Source organism: Carcharodon carcharias, chromosome 1, assembly GCF_017639515.1.
Source record: "Carcharodon carcharias isolate sCarCar2 chromosome 1, sCarCar2.pri, whole genome shotgun sequence".
Classification (NCBI taxonomy): domain Eukaryota; kingdom Metazoa; phylum Chordata; class Chondrichthyes; order Lamniformes; family Lamnidae; genus Carcharodon; species Carcharodon carcharias.
Genome location: NC_054467.1, coordinates 12,795,262 through 12,811,848, shown reverse-complemented (window position 1 = coordinate 12,811,848; position 16,587 = coordinate 12,795,262). Strand labels below are relative to the sequence as shown.

The following is a 16,587-nucleotide window of genomic DNA, read 5'->3' as shown; positions in this document are numbered from 1 at the left end:
AACAGGGATATATTTCCAAGTCAGGATGGTGAGCGGCTTGGAGGGGAACTTTCAGGTGGTGGTGTTCCCATGCATCTGCTGCACTTGCCCTTCTAGATGGTAGCAGTCGTGGGTTTGGAAGGTGCTGTCTAAGGAGCCTTGGTGAGTTTATGCAGTGCATCTTGTAGATGGTACACACACTGCTGCCACTGTGCATCGGCGGTGGAGGGAGTGAATGTTTGTGGATGTGGTGCCAATCAAGTGGGGCTGCTTTGTCCTGGACAGTGTCAAACTTCCTGAGTGTTGTTGGAGCTGCATTCATCCAGGAAGTGAGTGAGCAAGTGAGTGACCATGACTGTGCTCTGAACATAAACTCATCTTTTTTATTATGGGATGGCACAGATTTGAAAATTCCGGGGTCCCTCTACATTACTCTGGCAATACAATCCTCAAAAACAGCCCCATACGCCTACACTGGGCAAAGGCCTATTCTCTGGACTCATGCAGAATGAAGCCCACCAAATCAGAAGTTTCTCTCCCCCAACGGTGAGCTGAGCTAAGAATCTTTTAAATAAAAAGTGAAACCATTGACACACACTCAGCAGCCCAGGCTGCGTCTGTGCAAAGGGAAACAGAGTCAACCTTTCTGGTGGATGACCTTTCATCAGAACTGTCAGGGTGCAGGGAGAATATTACTGACCTGACTTGCAGCAGAAGGGGTTAGAAAGTTGCGGCGCACATGCAATTCGGGATTTCCCCCATACACTGTGTCAGTGATTAGTTCCCTGGCATGCAGGCCAACCTGACTGGCAGCTTATTGAGCAGGGTATGTGGGGGGGTGGTGGGGGGGGGGGGTGCCTGTAGAATAGGGATATGGGCGGGGGGATGGTGCTGCCAATCCCAGAGGAGAGGTGGGGGGGGGGGGGGAGGCCGCATTAGTGGAGGGGTGGAAGGAGGAGGAATTGGAGGACTTAAGAGGAGGGGTTCCATGACGTGTGGCCTGGTGGAGGTGGGATAATTGGAGACCTTGCCCAGAATTTAAAATCAGTAAAACATGGAAATGAACGGTACCAGTAAAACTTGTCCAAACTGGTCTTGTAAGTTGGAACTCCAGTTTTACTGGTGCCCGTATTACTGATTTTTGCAGGGATTTGAAAAAGTTTTTTTCAGATAGGCATTTAGACCAAGGACATAAGTGTGAAGCTACTCGATCCACCAAGTCCTTCCTTAATGAAGCTACCAGATATTCCAAAGCTCAGGAAACTTGGCCAACAGCAGCTAAACCTGAACCCATGTGATATTTATAGTGCCATCCTGCCTCAGAGCAGCTGGTTAGTCGTCCACCCACCTTCTGGCCTCAGTTAAAGCTGGAACTAGGCGGGTTGGAGGCAGGTTTGGGTCGGGAAACAGGTTTCTCAGACTTTAACCCTCCGCTAACTCTGTTTCTCTCACTGCAGTGATCCCTGACCTGCTGTGTGTTTCCAGCATTTTCTCTTTTTATTTCAGATTTCCAACAGCCGGAGAATTTTGCTCTTGGAAGAATATCTGAAGTTCACCGTGATGCTTAGGGAGTGAAACTGGTGTTCACTGGGAGAGTGGGACAGAACCAGATCGAGCCATGGAAACTGCTTCGCACAGTGAAGATTTATCTCCTTCACTGAAATTGAGAGCGGTGTTGAACGGGACTGTTGGGCCTTGATGAGCCCATTTCTCATGGGCCAAATCATCCGGTCTCTGCATCATCAGAAACTGAAGATGTGCATGTGAAGATGTGGATGTCCTGACACATGGACCTACGTTGGAACTGTCCGGGAAGTTTAAACTTCCGATGGGCAATTCCCATGCTCCCTGGAACTCTCCGTGAATGTCTCCGACTCTGCATTAGAGTCGCAGTACTTACCTGGATAGTTACCCAGGAAATGTTAGACAGATGAAAACCTAAACAAACATCTAACTCCACAACTGACATCCCCCAGTCACCCCCCTGCCCCAGACTCCTGGACTACCCCCCAACCACCCGATTACCCACCTGACCACCCGACTACCCCACCGACCACTCAGCTACCCTCGATTCCTCAACTACACCCTGCCAACCACCCAACTACCCTCCTGACCATTGGACTATCCACTGACTCCCTTGACAAGCAGCCCCTCAACCACTTGACTCCCTCCCAACCACCTCCTGACTCAACCTGACTACCCCCGACCCAATCTGACAAGCCCCCTGAAAACCTGACTACCCTCGACCCAACCCAACTAGACACCTGAAAACCTGACTACCTCTCAACATAACCCGATCGCCCCTGACCCAACCCACCTACCCGCCCGGACCCCCCACCCCGACCCAACCCCGACTACCCACTCACTCACCTACTGCCTCACCAATCTAACCACTTACCCACCCTAACCATCTACCCAAACACTGGACCTTTAAACTTACCGCGCGTCAGCTGGTGCTGTAAAAGGGGGGCATGTCCTGTCTTCCCCGATGCTACTCTACTCTGACAGAGTTCCCTGAGGGACACCGCACTGTGCATTTCTTTGGCAAATGGGATCGGATGGTCCCAGAAGAAATGCGCAGCAGCGTCGGTTTGGGAGAACCTTTGCGTGCAGCAGCAATCCGCTCAACACTGCTGCTGTCCAGGAGATTCAGGATATTATTATAACATCACAGAGTAATTACAGGCAAAGAATGAAGCTATTCGGCCCGTCGAGTCAGTACTGGTGAAGCCCAGTTTCACCCTCTTGAACTCGCACTCAAAATACAAACACGTTTCCCTGGAAAGGACACCACCATGTTGGTTTACAAGTGGGGTCCCAGCTCTGATTGGAGGCAATGCTGGAAGCTTCAGTATATGAGACCTCCAATCGCCCCACACAGTCAAACAGCCTTTTCCACCCAGCCCTCCTCCATCCCCAATATTTTTTTTAAACCAATAAAGAGCAACGTCCTAAGAAAATGAAGGGTTGTGGGAGACTTTGCTCTTTCAAATGATCTATTTCCTGGGTCAAGTGCATCTTTTAATTTGCAGGGATAATCCTGGAGGATTGATGTCCTTACCTGGGACTGCCCTTTCTGGAAAGATGCCTTTCCAATACTTGGAGAAACACTAGGGCCGGGATTTTGCGGCCCTTCCCGCCCGGTGGGACGTTATGGTCCCGCCCAGCTGAATAGAGATTTAAATGGTGGAGGGGGGAAAGACACACCAATGGTGGGGCCATAAAAACCTGGCCTGGGTCGCAGTTTGAAGATTCTTACAAGCTTAGTTTGTAATTTTGTACAAGTATTTAAAAATCGCCACCATTCACAAACGTCATCGATTCAGGCAGCGGAGCAGAAGGCTATTTGGCCCGTCAGGCCTGTGCTGGCTCTCTGAAAGGGGTATCCACTCTGTCCTACTCTCCTGCTTCCCCACTCCCTACCCTCCCATGGCCCTGCAAACATTTGCTTCTTAAGTATGGGTCCTAATCCCCTTTTGTAAGCTACTCCCTTTGATCACCTTTTGAGACAGGATAGGCCAGATTGTGACAACTTGCATGTTTACAAAAAAACTCATCACCCCCTTGTTCATTTTGATCCTTATCGTAAATTTGTGTCCTCTGGTTACCTGATTTCCCGTCACTGCAAACAGTTTGTCTGCCCCCCCCTCCCCACCCCCCCCGGGAAGTAAGAGTCATAATATTATCAAAAGACTACCTTTGCTTCCTGTGCCAGGGCTGCGTCCAAACCTCAGCGTTAGAGCAGACGAGGACCACTGGGTGCGGGAGCCAGGCTCCCTCACTGGGTCCACCACCCAGCTCCTGAACCTGACTCAGCACTGGCCAAGCTTGTTAATAGTCCCACGCGCAGCGACTATGGTGCACGTCCAACTGAACACAGGGAAACTAAAACCTTGTGCCAGCTGGCCTTCCCACTCTGTATTTGTTCTACTCACAGGCCATTGTATTTGAAAGGCACAGCACTCCTGTTTACAGTTAAGCTGCACTCCATCTACTCAGCATTTTTGTTATTAACATCCGGCCGGCACTGGGGGGGAATAAAAATCAGCACACAGCAAATCAGCACAGTTAAAGCAAAAAAAAAAGTTTGTGCCTTTTAATTAGAATGTACTAAGCCCAACTCTTTTCTCAAGCAGACAATAACAATTGTGTGGTTGTAAGATAAAAGTGGGGGGGGGGGGTCATGTTTCCTGTGGTGGCAGTGTGCCTAATGTAAATAAGTCCACTTAGGTTTCACATTAACGATTATTAATAATTGACAGCCAAAGGGACTGCACAGAAGGTACGGTGAAAAATTCACCGCGGGGGCCCAGGACAAAACGGGCGATGGTTTTTTTTTTGAAGCCCCTTCTGATTTTAGGGCGGGTTGTAATACGGACTACACCGTCCCTGAGTTGTATTTCACGTGTTTGTGGAAAATATGTGGAGGCAGTGCAGCTGAGATGGAGCGTGGCCAGAGTCCTTCTGCAGTCGCCGCTGATCAAATACAGCCTGAGTGCGTTTTCTTGCGCTTGGTCCCACTAAACCCTGGCTGCTCCTCTGAAAACACCTCAAGTTGTCCCGGCTTAGCACAGCTGCCAAGAGCGAGGTATCTATTGTGCTCGAGCACTGTCAAAATTGTGATACAAATGCCGAGTGTCTGACTAAAGATAGACCTGCATTTATGTAGCGCGTTTTGCAACTTCAGGATGTTCCAGCCAATATGCGTCAAGTATAGTCACTGTTGTAAACAGATATGCAGCAGCCTATTTGTGCACAGCAAGATCCCACAAAAAAAAGTGTGATAATGAGCAGATTTTCCACATAAGATAAAAGCAAAATACTGCAGGTGCTGAAAATCTGAAACAAAAACAGAAAGTGCTCGAAATACTCAGCAGGTCTGGCAGCATCTGTGGAGAGTGAAACAGAGTTAACGTTTTGAGTCCAGTAGGATGGATTTCCAGCATGAAATGTTGGTTGTAGGATAAATAATGTCCAGGACACTGGGAGAGCAACCCCTGCTCTTCTTCAAATTACCGCTGTGGAATCTTTTACATCCACCTCAGAGGGCAGCCGGTGCCTTGGTTTAATGCCTTTTCCAAAAGACGGCACCTCCAATAGTGCAGCACTCCCTCAGTACTCTACTGGAAGTGTCAGGCTGCTCAGATCCTGGAGTGGAATTTGAACCCACAGCTTTCTCAAAGGCAAGAGCACTGAACCAAGGCTGACACAACTGATTAAACCACTTCATTAGTTGTCATTTCAAAATACATAACACTACCAAAGGTTCTGTTGTTTAAGGTTGAAGGGATCCACCTAGAAAATCTTTACAGCTGTTGTGTAACTCCAGCATTTGTCATGTGATTTTTCTTTTGGCTTTCAACATGACAACAATGACCATTCTTCCAAAAAGTACTTGATTGGCTGTAAAGAATTTTGGGATGTCCTGAGGTGGTGAAAGACTCTGCATGAATGCAAGTCTTTCTTTCCCAGAGGGGAAAAACAACTCGGACCAGTTGAAGCCTGAATTTGTCTGAACTGACACTAATTGGTGCTCAACTGGTTTCAACTGGATTTTAATGGCAGCGACGAATAAATTGGCAATTCTACTGGGCACTTTGGAAACCCAGTTGGGGCTTCCATTTTTGCAGTGGTGACCAGTATAGGCAACAGCATTGTCAGTTGGCCAAAGCTTGTATTGCATCTGTTGTCAATTTTACTAAACTGAACATATGGCTCTTCTTCATCCCTCTTTATCCCCCCATCTCCCAAGACCCCACACCCCTCCACCCCAACCCCACCCCCAACCCTTCCTTACCCCCTACCTCCCCCACTCACCAATCCCCTCCCCCGACTTCTCCCCCAACCCCAGCCTCCCATCACTCTTCCCAATCTCCCCCAAATCCCTCCCACTTCCCCACTCTCTCCTTCTCCCCTATCTCCCCCACTCCTCCAACCCCCTCCCACCCCCACCAAACCCCCCACCCCTCAAGAAGAAATGCTTTTCACAACTCGGGAGTAAAGAGCTTGTTTTTGGCACTGATTTCTTAAATCAATACAATCCATATCTCTAGGAACCAAGAACGGCTGGTGCAACAAAGTTCGCTTATGTCCGATTCCTGGGTGATAAGAAAGTTTGCAGGACTGTATCATTTAGAGAGGACATCAAAAAGTTTGATCCCAAGACCCACCATGACTCAAACGTGTACAAGGTAAGGGGGGTCCAGGCGAGCTCAATTGACTACAATTTGGGGAGGGGGAACTGGTTGCAGGACAATGTCTTTTATGAGGCACGGATCCTTTTGCATAGAGCTAAATCTCGATGAAAAAGCTGAAACTTTGTGCTCACAGCTGCAGCAAATTAAGTATGTATTTGAGGCAGGTTGAGATATTTTTTCTGCATCTGCAGAGTCCTGTGAAGGCCTCAAGGAGCAGAAGGAATCAACACGCATGCAAATCCCAAAGGTCTGGGACACTACTGCAGAGAGTGACGTCAATGCCAACGATGTATCCCTTCCAAGCCTTCAAGCTAAGAGGGCATTGGAAGGTGGTACTGCGGCCAGGGTACATGTGCAGTTCTCTTGGCATTGTTTATCATCATCTTTGCTAATATTGGAATCTCACAGACCTGCATGACCAATCATGTGCCTAAAAGCAAATAGTGCATGGAACTTGTATGCCTTCTCACGTCAAAAATGTCAACAACCTTGTTAACATCTAATTCCTTTTTCCTGATAGAAGGATAAGATTGCCTGAGTATATCCCGGCCAACGCAAGAAACTGAAAAGCATGATGCCCCAACACCTAGTGGCCAAGAGTAATAAAGTTAGTACTTCCAGGACAGCAAGGCAGCTGGAGGATTGCACAGGACCCACTCAGAACCGGGAAACGCTACTGACCATTCAGAGGCTGGAGGCAGAGAAGCCAGTCCTCGGCCAGCAGAAACTGGAGGCACAGAATCTGGAGGAGTTTTCTTGGATCAATCAAGGCCTCCAGGAAAGGTTGGAGTTCCAGCTATCAAGGCTCAAATGCAGGCTTCAGGACCAAATTTTTCATCACCTGCACGCAGAGTAATATGCGTTCAGATAACTGCAACCGTTCTGCAACAGCTATTTTAGAGCTGAGGTGTCATTATAAGCATAACCATTACTCTTGGTTTCTGTTGCAGCCCACAGCAATCTCGTGTGGGGGCACTGTAACCATGCATCTCAGAGCAACAACCCTGCCCAGGCCTGTACAGATTGAAGCCGCACCAGCATTTATTCACACATTCGGGGTAAGCACACATGCGGAGGTACCTTACACAACAATAAATGGGAAAGTGTGATTTTCTGAATGTTCCAGATACAAACTGGGCCAGTTCACTCACAAATCATCCTTAAAAGTGATGGCTATCTCAGGGGGTGATAAGTATATTATCTGCATTCATGCAGTCTGTATATGCACTGTAATTTAGTCTGTATTACAGATCTTGCATGCAGAACACTGACATGTTCCTTTTGTTCCCCTGCAGGTTCACTTGCAGGGAGGTCTGGAGCTCAGTGAGCGTCGGTTATTTTCCCATTGTTTTTTTTTGTTTCATTGCTTTTCGCTATTTGTTTAACATTAACAGTTTCAATGCATCAGTGCTTATGTTCTCCCTCTTCCTTCTCCATCTGCAACATGTTTCACTCATCATTTGAAGAAGAAAGAGTTGAGTGAGGATGAGAACAAATTTGGCCTGAAATCAATCAGCATTTTGTTAAGGCGCATGAGTTTTATTTGTGATTTCTCACTTCTTTTCCAGGAATAAAGTTATCGGCCCTTTACTGAAACCTTCATTCGGAGTTTTTTTTGGCCTGTGACCAATGAGGAATTTTAATTTTGTATGCTTGGCATTTTTCACAATAAAATTTGCATAGTTTTGTCGCATACATTTTTATCCTGTGTGTTTTGTCTGACCTGTAAATCTGCAGAACCACACTTAGTAATATAAAGAATTTCCATCCAAAGAAACGCACACATTGGAAGGAGGAGTTATTGACATCAGTTGATGCTCATCAACAACAAATGAGATAAATAAATACAATAAATATAAGTGCAAAATAAAGCACAGGGGATAAACTGGAAAAATAACCAGTTTGGACCAGTAGGAGCTATGTCGCCAGTGTTACTGGCACCACCATCTGGCTAGCTGGTACCATTACCACTATTAACTGGCAATTTCTACTGGAGCACCAATCCTGAACTGTTCTTATTTCCCAGTTCAGAACTGATTCCAGCTGGTACCTGTATTACTGGAATTTCCTTCTTGGATTTAGCAATAAACCCGTTTAAATGTGGACAGTTTACCTTTACACAGCCTCTTCTGGATCAGAAGGTTGTGGGTTCAAGTCCCACTCCAAGACTTAAGGACACAAGTGTAGGCTGGCGCTCCAGTGCAGTGCCGGAAGAGTGCTGCACTGTTGAAAGTGCCATCTTTTAGATGAAATGTTAAACCAGGACCGGAACTGCCCTCTCAAGTGAACACAAAAGATCCCATGGTACTATTTTGAAGAGGAAGGGAGTTATCCCCAATGTCCTGGCCAATATTTAACCCTCAATCCAGAACAATAAACAGATGATCTCATTGCCGTTTGTGCAATGCCTATGTGCAGGTAGGTTCTTGTGTTTAAATTACAACAGTGACAATACTTCACAAAGTACTTCATCAGCTGTAAAGGTGCTTTGGGATATCTGTTGATCATGTAAGGTACTACGTAAATGCAAGTCTTTCTTTTATAAACACTGATCTATCGTTTTATGTATTTTACTGATGTTAAAAATTATCCAAATCTTCCAGGTCCTCTGTCTGAATAGCGGTGATGTTATGTGCCTTTAACTGATGGACTGGCCAATTAAAACGGTTGCCAATTTTCTTAGCACTCTGTTTGGACTGGGAAATAACAGTGGGAAAACAGAAAATCCAGGCCTTCCATGTGCGGAAAGACACTATCAACAACAACAACAAGGAAAATGGGAACATAGTGAATTTAAAGATGTTTTGCTTTTGGTCACCATGATGTTGCTCACACCGCTGAGAAATGAATTACTGTGCTGGAGCGCAGCCTCCTATTGCACCACCTTCAGTCCAGGATGACTAATTACCTCTACGTGTGTGTGTGTGTGTGTGTGTGTGTGTGTGTACGGTATGAAGTGTTAGAAATGGGTGGCGGCAAGTCAGCAAGAACTTCTCTACCGTTTAAGTCCTTCCTATTTTGCTATGGTATTACTGACTTCTCTCTGATGACGCCATGCACCAGAGGGTTAAGCAGACCTGATTTTCCTGTACTTCCAAACTCCGGTGCTGACTCATCATTTCTTTTCCAGTAGGACGGGGATAGGCGACAATGTGACCCCCCCCAGTGAGAAAGAAAAAGCCCTGCCATTGCTGGGAATTAGTGGCTGAAAATTCAGTGGGTCAGGAAGCGTGCATTTGAGGAAATAAAAGTTTCATGTATAAGCCTTAGTTCAGAACTGAAGGATCTTGTGGGTGACCAGTGTTTAAGGTAGAAGAGAACAAAGGGAGAGGAAAAAACACACACACACACACACACACACACACACAGGAAAAGTCATTGAAAGAGTCGCAATGTGCTCGGGTTGCCATCAGGAAATGGTCAAAGAGCAAAAGTGATACAAGCATTTCAGAGAATGATCAAAAGGGGTGGTTGGTATAAGAAGACAAAACTCATTCAAAGAAGGTGGATAATCATTTCAGCCGGCAGGGAATGATTCAGTCATGCGGAGGTGTGGCAAGGCTTCTCAATTTAGATGCAGACACTGAGAAATTCAAGCAATCAAGCTCGGTAAAAGTAGGATGCGACTGTTCCAAGTAACCCCCTTCTGATCTTTGAATGATTTCCCGGGAAGTTGATGCTGAATGGTTTTTTTGACCTTACCCAAGTTAGATCCTACCTGCCAGGTCACAGCTGATTGGCAGAATACCAATACAAAGTAAATTCAATCTCGACACTGAGCTATTAGTGCCAGATTACCTGCAAAATGAGTGATGATAAGATTTAAGAGGAAGAAAACATTGTTCTTTCCCTGAAATGGATCATGCAACTTTCAGTAAAAATTATATCACCAAGACTCACACCATTCTGACTTAGACATATATCGTCGTTCCAGCATCATTCTGGGGCCAATATTCTGGAATCCTCTGTCCAACACTATCATGGGAATATCATCTCCAGGAAAACTCTTGTGGTCTACCACCATGTTCCCAGGGCAATTAGGGATGGGTGCTAAATGTCAACCTTAATGTTGCCCACACTCCAAGAACAGGAAAAGTATAGCCTTCCAATATTGAATGAAAAGCGGAAGTAAAGGATGGTTATTTTATGCTTTGAGTCAAATCCTGAAATCACCTTCAGCAGAAACCTGTAACTTAGAAGCGGTCATTTAATATGCATTAGGTATAGCTGATCATCTACAATATCTATTGCGCCAGCTGTGGCTCAGTGGTAGCAGTCTCACCTCTGAGCTTGTAGTTTGAAGGCCCATACTAGACACTTCAGTACAAAATCTAGGCTGACACTACGGTGCTGTACAGACGGAGTGCTGCATTGTTGGAGGTGTTGGCGTTCAAATAGAATGTTAAACCACTTAAAAAAGGGAAGGCGCCCTGGCCACTATTTATCCCTCAATCAAACTCCTAAAAGATCAGATTATGTGGTCATATAGTTCAGTGCTGTCTAAAGAGGCTCATTGTGAGCAAATTGGCTGCCACGTTTCCTACAGTCTAACCCTGACTATACTTTATAAAGTACTCCTTTGGCGGTTTACTTTGGGATGTTGTGAGGTTGTGAAAGGTGCTATACAAATGCATGTCTTTCTTTTATACCAGCACCTGACAGACCCCACCAAAGCAGCAGCCTTTCGTGTAGGAACCTTACAGGAAACTCAGGGATGAGTTTCGGCTAATTTTTTAGAATTTGTTTTGGACAGCACTGGTGCTCATTTTGACCCTCCAGTCTTGGGAGTCCACTCCCAGTCCTTAATTGGACAGCAAGTGGATGCCCTGGACACTAACTGACCTACTTGTAAAAAAATTCACATTGGGCATCCGGTGCCACGTGATGTGGGGTTAGGACCTGGAAATGCATATGACATCGGGGTCCTGACCCCCTGAACTAAAATCCAGCCCATCATATCTAGGTCTGTTGCAGAATAATTGATTGAGATAATCCTTATATAATGAGGCTGCCAGGATGGTAGAATGTGAACTTGATGGACAATGGTCTTTTTTTCTAACAATTCCTATATAAGCATCTGAAACAATGGCTGTCCACTAAGCTGCAATAAACTGAAGACTGACCCTACTTGGCACCCTAGTAGCTGTTCTCCATTAATCATGGCTAGGGGGCAGAGGGATGAGTCAGAATTCCCACTCCTGATCGTGGACGCAATTGCGATGTCTTTGTGACCAATGAATCATCCACCAATCAGTGTCTAGATTTAAAAAAAAAATCATTTATGTGATGTGGGCATCGCTGGCTTTGCCAGCATTTATTGCCCATCCCTAATTGCCCTTGAGAAGGTGGTGGTGAGCTGCCTCTTGAACCACTGCAGTCCATGTGGAGTAGGTACACCCACAGTGCTGTTAGGGAGGGAGTTCTAGAATTTCGACTCAGAGACAGTGAAAGAATGGTGATATATTTCCAAATCAAAGGATGGTGAGTGACTTGGAGGGGAACTACCAGGTAGTGGTGTTCCCTTCTATCTGCTGCTCTTGTCCTTCTAGATGGTAGTGATCATGGGTTTGGAAAGTGTTGCCTAAGGACCTTTGGTAAGTTTCTGCAGTAAACCTTGTAGATGGTACACACTGCTGCTACTGTTCATCAGTAGAGAGAGTGAATATTTGTGGATTTGGTGCCAATCAAGCGGGTTCCTTTGTTATGGATGATGTCAAGCTTTTGAGTGTTGTTGGAGCTGCACTCATCTAGGCAAGTGGAGAATATTCCATCACATTCCTGACTTTGCCTTGTAGATGGTGGGCAGGCTTTGGGGAGTCAGGAGATGAGTTACTTGTTGCAGGATTCCTAACCTGTGACCTACTCTAGTAGCCACAGTTACTATATGACTATATGACTGGTCAATGGTAACCCTCAGGATGTTGATAGTGGGGGATTCAGCAATGGTAATGCCATTGAATGTCAAGGGGTGATAGTTAAATTCTCTCTTGTTGGTGATGGTCATTGCCTGGAACTTGTTTGGTGGGAATGTTACTTGCCACTTGTCAGCCCAAGCCTGGATATTGTCCAGGTCTTGCTGTAACTCTTTCGAGTACAAACCCATTTTCCATCTGTTTCAGATGAAGTTACATTGTTTCATAGTTTGCCATTGTGAGATTTGAACTCTTGATCTAGGGGTTACAAACCCAGTACCATAACCACTTGGCTATTAAGGCCAAGCCCAGGTCTTGCTGTATTTGGACATGGACTGCTTCAGTATCTGAGGAGTTGCAAATGGTGCTGAACATTGTGCAATTATCAGTGAACATCCCCACTTCTGACCTTATGAAGTAAGGAAGGTCATTGATGAAGCAGCTGAAGATGATTGGGCTTAGGACACCCTAGACTCACACAGGAGGAGCTGCCGTTTCTGTGGAACTGAACCCTTGTCAGTCCCTTCAATGTGGACAAGCATAATTTAAAAAATCTAATTTTGTTGCATTTTAGTTTAACCATACGAATTACAATTGACAATCGATCTACTACAGGGTAGTTTTGAACTGATGCATTTGAGTTTCGTCACCGATATCCAGACAGTCTAAGATGTACAAAGGTTTATCTTCTCCTGAGGTATGTTTCACATCATGGACAGCGTTTCTTGTTGATTCCATAGAGTGTCTCTTCTGAAATTGAGCTAACACAATAGTCTGGATATAGTACTGGGATGCAAAAGTTATTATTTGTAATAGATCACACGCAAACACGCACATAAAAGATCCAACTTTCAGATGAGACGTTAAACTAAGGCCCCACCTGCCCTCTCAGTTGGATGCAAATGACCCCATGGCATTATCCTGAAGAAGAACAGGGAAGTTCTTCACAGTGTCCTAGGAGAATATTTATCCCTCGATAAAAATTACAAAATCAGATGGTCTTTACCATTGCTGCTTGTGGGAGCTTGCTGTGCCCAAACTGGCTACCATGTTTCCTACATTACAACAGTGACTACGCTTCAAAATCCTTTGTTGGATTTAAAGTATTTGGGACATCCTGAGGTTGCAAAAGGCGCTATATAAATGCAAATCTTTCTATTACTCACAAACATAAACACTCACACTCTCAATCATTAATATTCAGTCACATAGCAATTCACACGCACACACACTAACCCACATATATACATATATGTAACTCCCACACATACATACACTAAACCATATTCACGCACTAGCGCGCACACACACACACACACACACACACACACACGCAGAAAAACATTCTTATTTCCATAACTCTGCGTTTTGATTTTATCCCATGGTTTCGTAGCAGAACAGAAAAAGCTACATATCTTGTTGTGCCCTGCAACATCTCGATTTCAGCTGGATCTGTGTCAGGAGCTACTGCAGTCCAAAAAAAAAAATCACACTATAAGGAGCAGCAGCTCAACTTCAATTAAAGCAGATTTCAGCTACCCATCGATCGGGCTGCATTTCCTTACCTAAGGCCGGTTCCTGCTAATGGTGGTGGAGTTTTTCCTCTGTTGTGAGCTGCTACAGCTGATGTGTGAAAGTGAGCTTCCCAGCAGATTTCAAAATCGTTAAATGGCAGAGGTTTGCTTTTTTTTTAAATCATCTGACTTTCCAGTCTGTACACACCCTGAATTCCAATGCATAATCGGACTAAAGATCCAAAGTATAATTAGTAAAAAGATAAGGCCAGGCACAGTGTGTTGAGTTATGGGCCTTTTTATAAACAGTGACTATGATTTGCTTGTTGTCTTGTTTTATAGCACATAATGCGTACACAAAACAGATAACTTCCCAATATCTTGACCTTGATTCAATAAAAGGCAAAGCAGCTTACCTGAGATTCTAGAGTCAGTACTCGTGCAGTTTTAATTTAACCCTTCCAGTACTGAATTGCTGGTGGGGCGAATCCAAAGAAATGCGAGATAAACTCAAGGAAACTTGGCTTGCAAAAACAAATACCCAAGCTGTCTGGCTTTTCTTCCTGCCAGAGCACCTTGATCACTTTAGCCCACAGTGATTGAAAAAGGGCGTAATAATTACTAGGCTAGTTTAAGGCAGGTGCTGTAGTGGTTGCAAAAGGCATTGTCATCTGAATGTTTCTCTTTACCCTTTTTATCGAGTGGATGAACTGTGCTTTCCCACAGCTATGGGGCTGTGTTGGGACCGGGAGAATTGACCTTGCTCTTGGCCTCTTCTGGGCTGTTTCTTTTCCCCCCTGTTCATTCTTGGGACGCGGGCACCACTGGCAAGGCCAACGTTCATGGCCTCTCCTGAGTTATTGCTGAGGGGTTGGCCCTTCTTCCATGGCGATGGTGCTCCCACCATGCGTTTACCTGGGGAGTGCAGAGAGGCGGCTCCCTGCTTCAGAGAGTCAGCCACATTGATTTGGTAATGGAGTCGCATTTAGGTCAAACTGCGTGAGGATAGCTTCCTTCAATAAAGGACGTTAAAAATCTGACATCTTCATGATCACATTTACTGGGGCCTGAATTTTTATTTCCAGATGTTTAAAACTGGATTTCAATTCTCAAAGTCCCACAGTATTTATCTGAACTCATATCCTCTAGGTTACTACTACCATGTCACTGGATTACTAGTCCTGTAACATAACCGTTATGCTACCATATATACTGTGTTGGTGAGGGGCGGGGGATGGGGGGGGTTGGTGGTGAGGGTGGGCAACAGATCACTTTGGTGCAACTATATTCGAGTTAGAAGCCCAAATTGCCAATATTGGTACCTTGAAGAGCCTGCTGCAGTCATCGTTGTTATCTTCACAACTGCAAAGCTAAACTTTCATTGAGTGTTCATAAGAGACAAGTGTCCAGTTCAAGGGCAAATTATTCATTTGATTTGCCTACTCTTTGAGGTAACCATTCTAGTGCTTCATAGGTTGCAATATGCACTTTGGGATGTTCTGAGGTTGTGAAAAGTATGCTATAAATACAAATTCTTTCTTTCAAGGTACTCATAACTTACGAGATGTTTTGACTGTATTGAACAACTGCAGGAATTTGCCTGAAATCAGCTGGGTTTATAAGTTGGTAAAAGCAGCGTCACTGAGCTAGTCAAACTTTAATGAGGTACAAGGGGTTCATTGAAATCCTGATCTGTCCAGAATAACTGGTACATTTAATACATTGTGAGCCTTTCAAACTGATCTCCATGGTGATGGAAAGTGGCTATCATTGTTGGCTTGGTTTTAGGCTGTTGCCTGCCATTACAGGGTGAGTAACTGGCCCCTGAAACTTTCATGAATGGTCGGTAGTTTTGGAGATGGTAACGTTCAGAGTGCCTGCTGTGTGGGCCTGTGGCTTTTGGTGGTGTAAGACGAAGGTCTGGGATATGGTGGTCAGGAGCCCCACTCTGGCATGACACATTTGCTGCAGAGGGAGACAGGGGATTGAGAAGGTGCCTGACTCACCGGCCTCTGTTTTCTCTGGGCCCTCTTCTCTGCCAGACGAGCTCATCGTTTCCGATTGCCTCTTCAAATGTCTTTCCAAACAATCAGAGATCACGGCCGTCAATGACTGTCTCTCAGTTGTCAGTGTCAACGTCCACCAACTTCATATTTCGCTTGCAAGTGTCCTGCAGCAGACGTATGGATACCCTAGAGGTCGTGACCCAGTAGGTAGTTCACCGTACAGAAGGTCTTTGAGTAAATGGTCATCATCCATCCAAGGAATGTAGCCGAGCCAGCATGGGCGTCATTGGCTTAGTAATGAGTGTATGTTTGTGCCTTTTACAATGTTAAAGGATGGAATTACTGGCAAACACTTGGAGTTGAATCTGCCCAATAGTGGCTCATCAAGGAGGTTCTCAGCAATTTCATTTCCAACTAGTGCTTCAACTAAAAGTAAACCTGGGTTGTACAAGCGAAGGGGTGAGTCCACCAGAAGAATAGTGACATGGGATACAATGGGTGTACTTCAACAAGTCAATTTTCAATTTTTAAAAACGAGTAAGAACAAGTCCAAGGGATGGACACACCATCCGTGGTTAACTTGAAAGGTTAAAGATAGTATTAAACTTAAAGAAAAAGCATATAATTTTGCAAAGATAGGTGGAAGGTCAGAAGATTGGACAGAATATAAAGAACAGGAAAGGATGACTAAAAGACTAGTAAGGAGGGAAGAATGAGAGTATGAGAGAAAGGTAGCCAGAAATATACAAACAGATAGCAAGAGTTTTTATAAACATTTAAAAAAGAAAAGAGTTAACAAAGTGAGTGTTGGCCCTATAGAAAATGGGTCTGGAGAATTGATTATGGAAAACAAGGAGATGGCAGATGAATTGAACGTGTATTTTGCATCAGTTTTCACTATAGAGGATACAAGTAACATCCCAGAAGCAGCTACAAACCAGGAATGGAAGTTGGGAAGGAAGTCAGGACAATTACTGTC

General features: G+C 45.0%; 1 protein-coding gene and 1 long non-coding RNA gene across 5 annotated transcripts in view; one reads left to right on the top strand and one right to left on the bottom strand.

Moving 5' to 3' along the window:
* fam13a (family with sequence similarity 13 member A) overlaps window positions 1-16,587 on the bottom strand; it is a 228,579-nt gene that overhangs the window by 104,884 nt on the left and 107,108 nt on the right. The gene's annotated exons all lie outside the window — the stretch shown is intronic.
* On the top strand, window positions 6,037-7,867 carry LOC121293429. The gene is made up of 2 exons (XR_005946537.1): window positions 6,037-6,170; window positions 6,697-7,867. It is a non-coding gene; the product is annotated as an uncharacterized LOC121293429 (long non-coding RNA).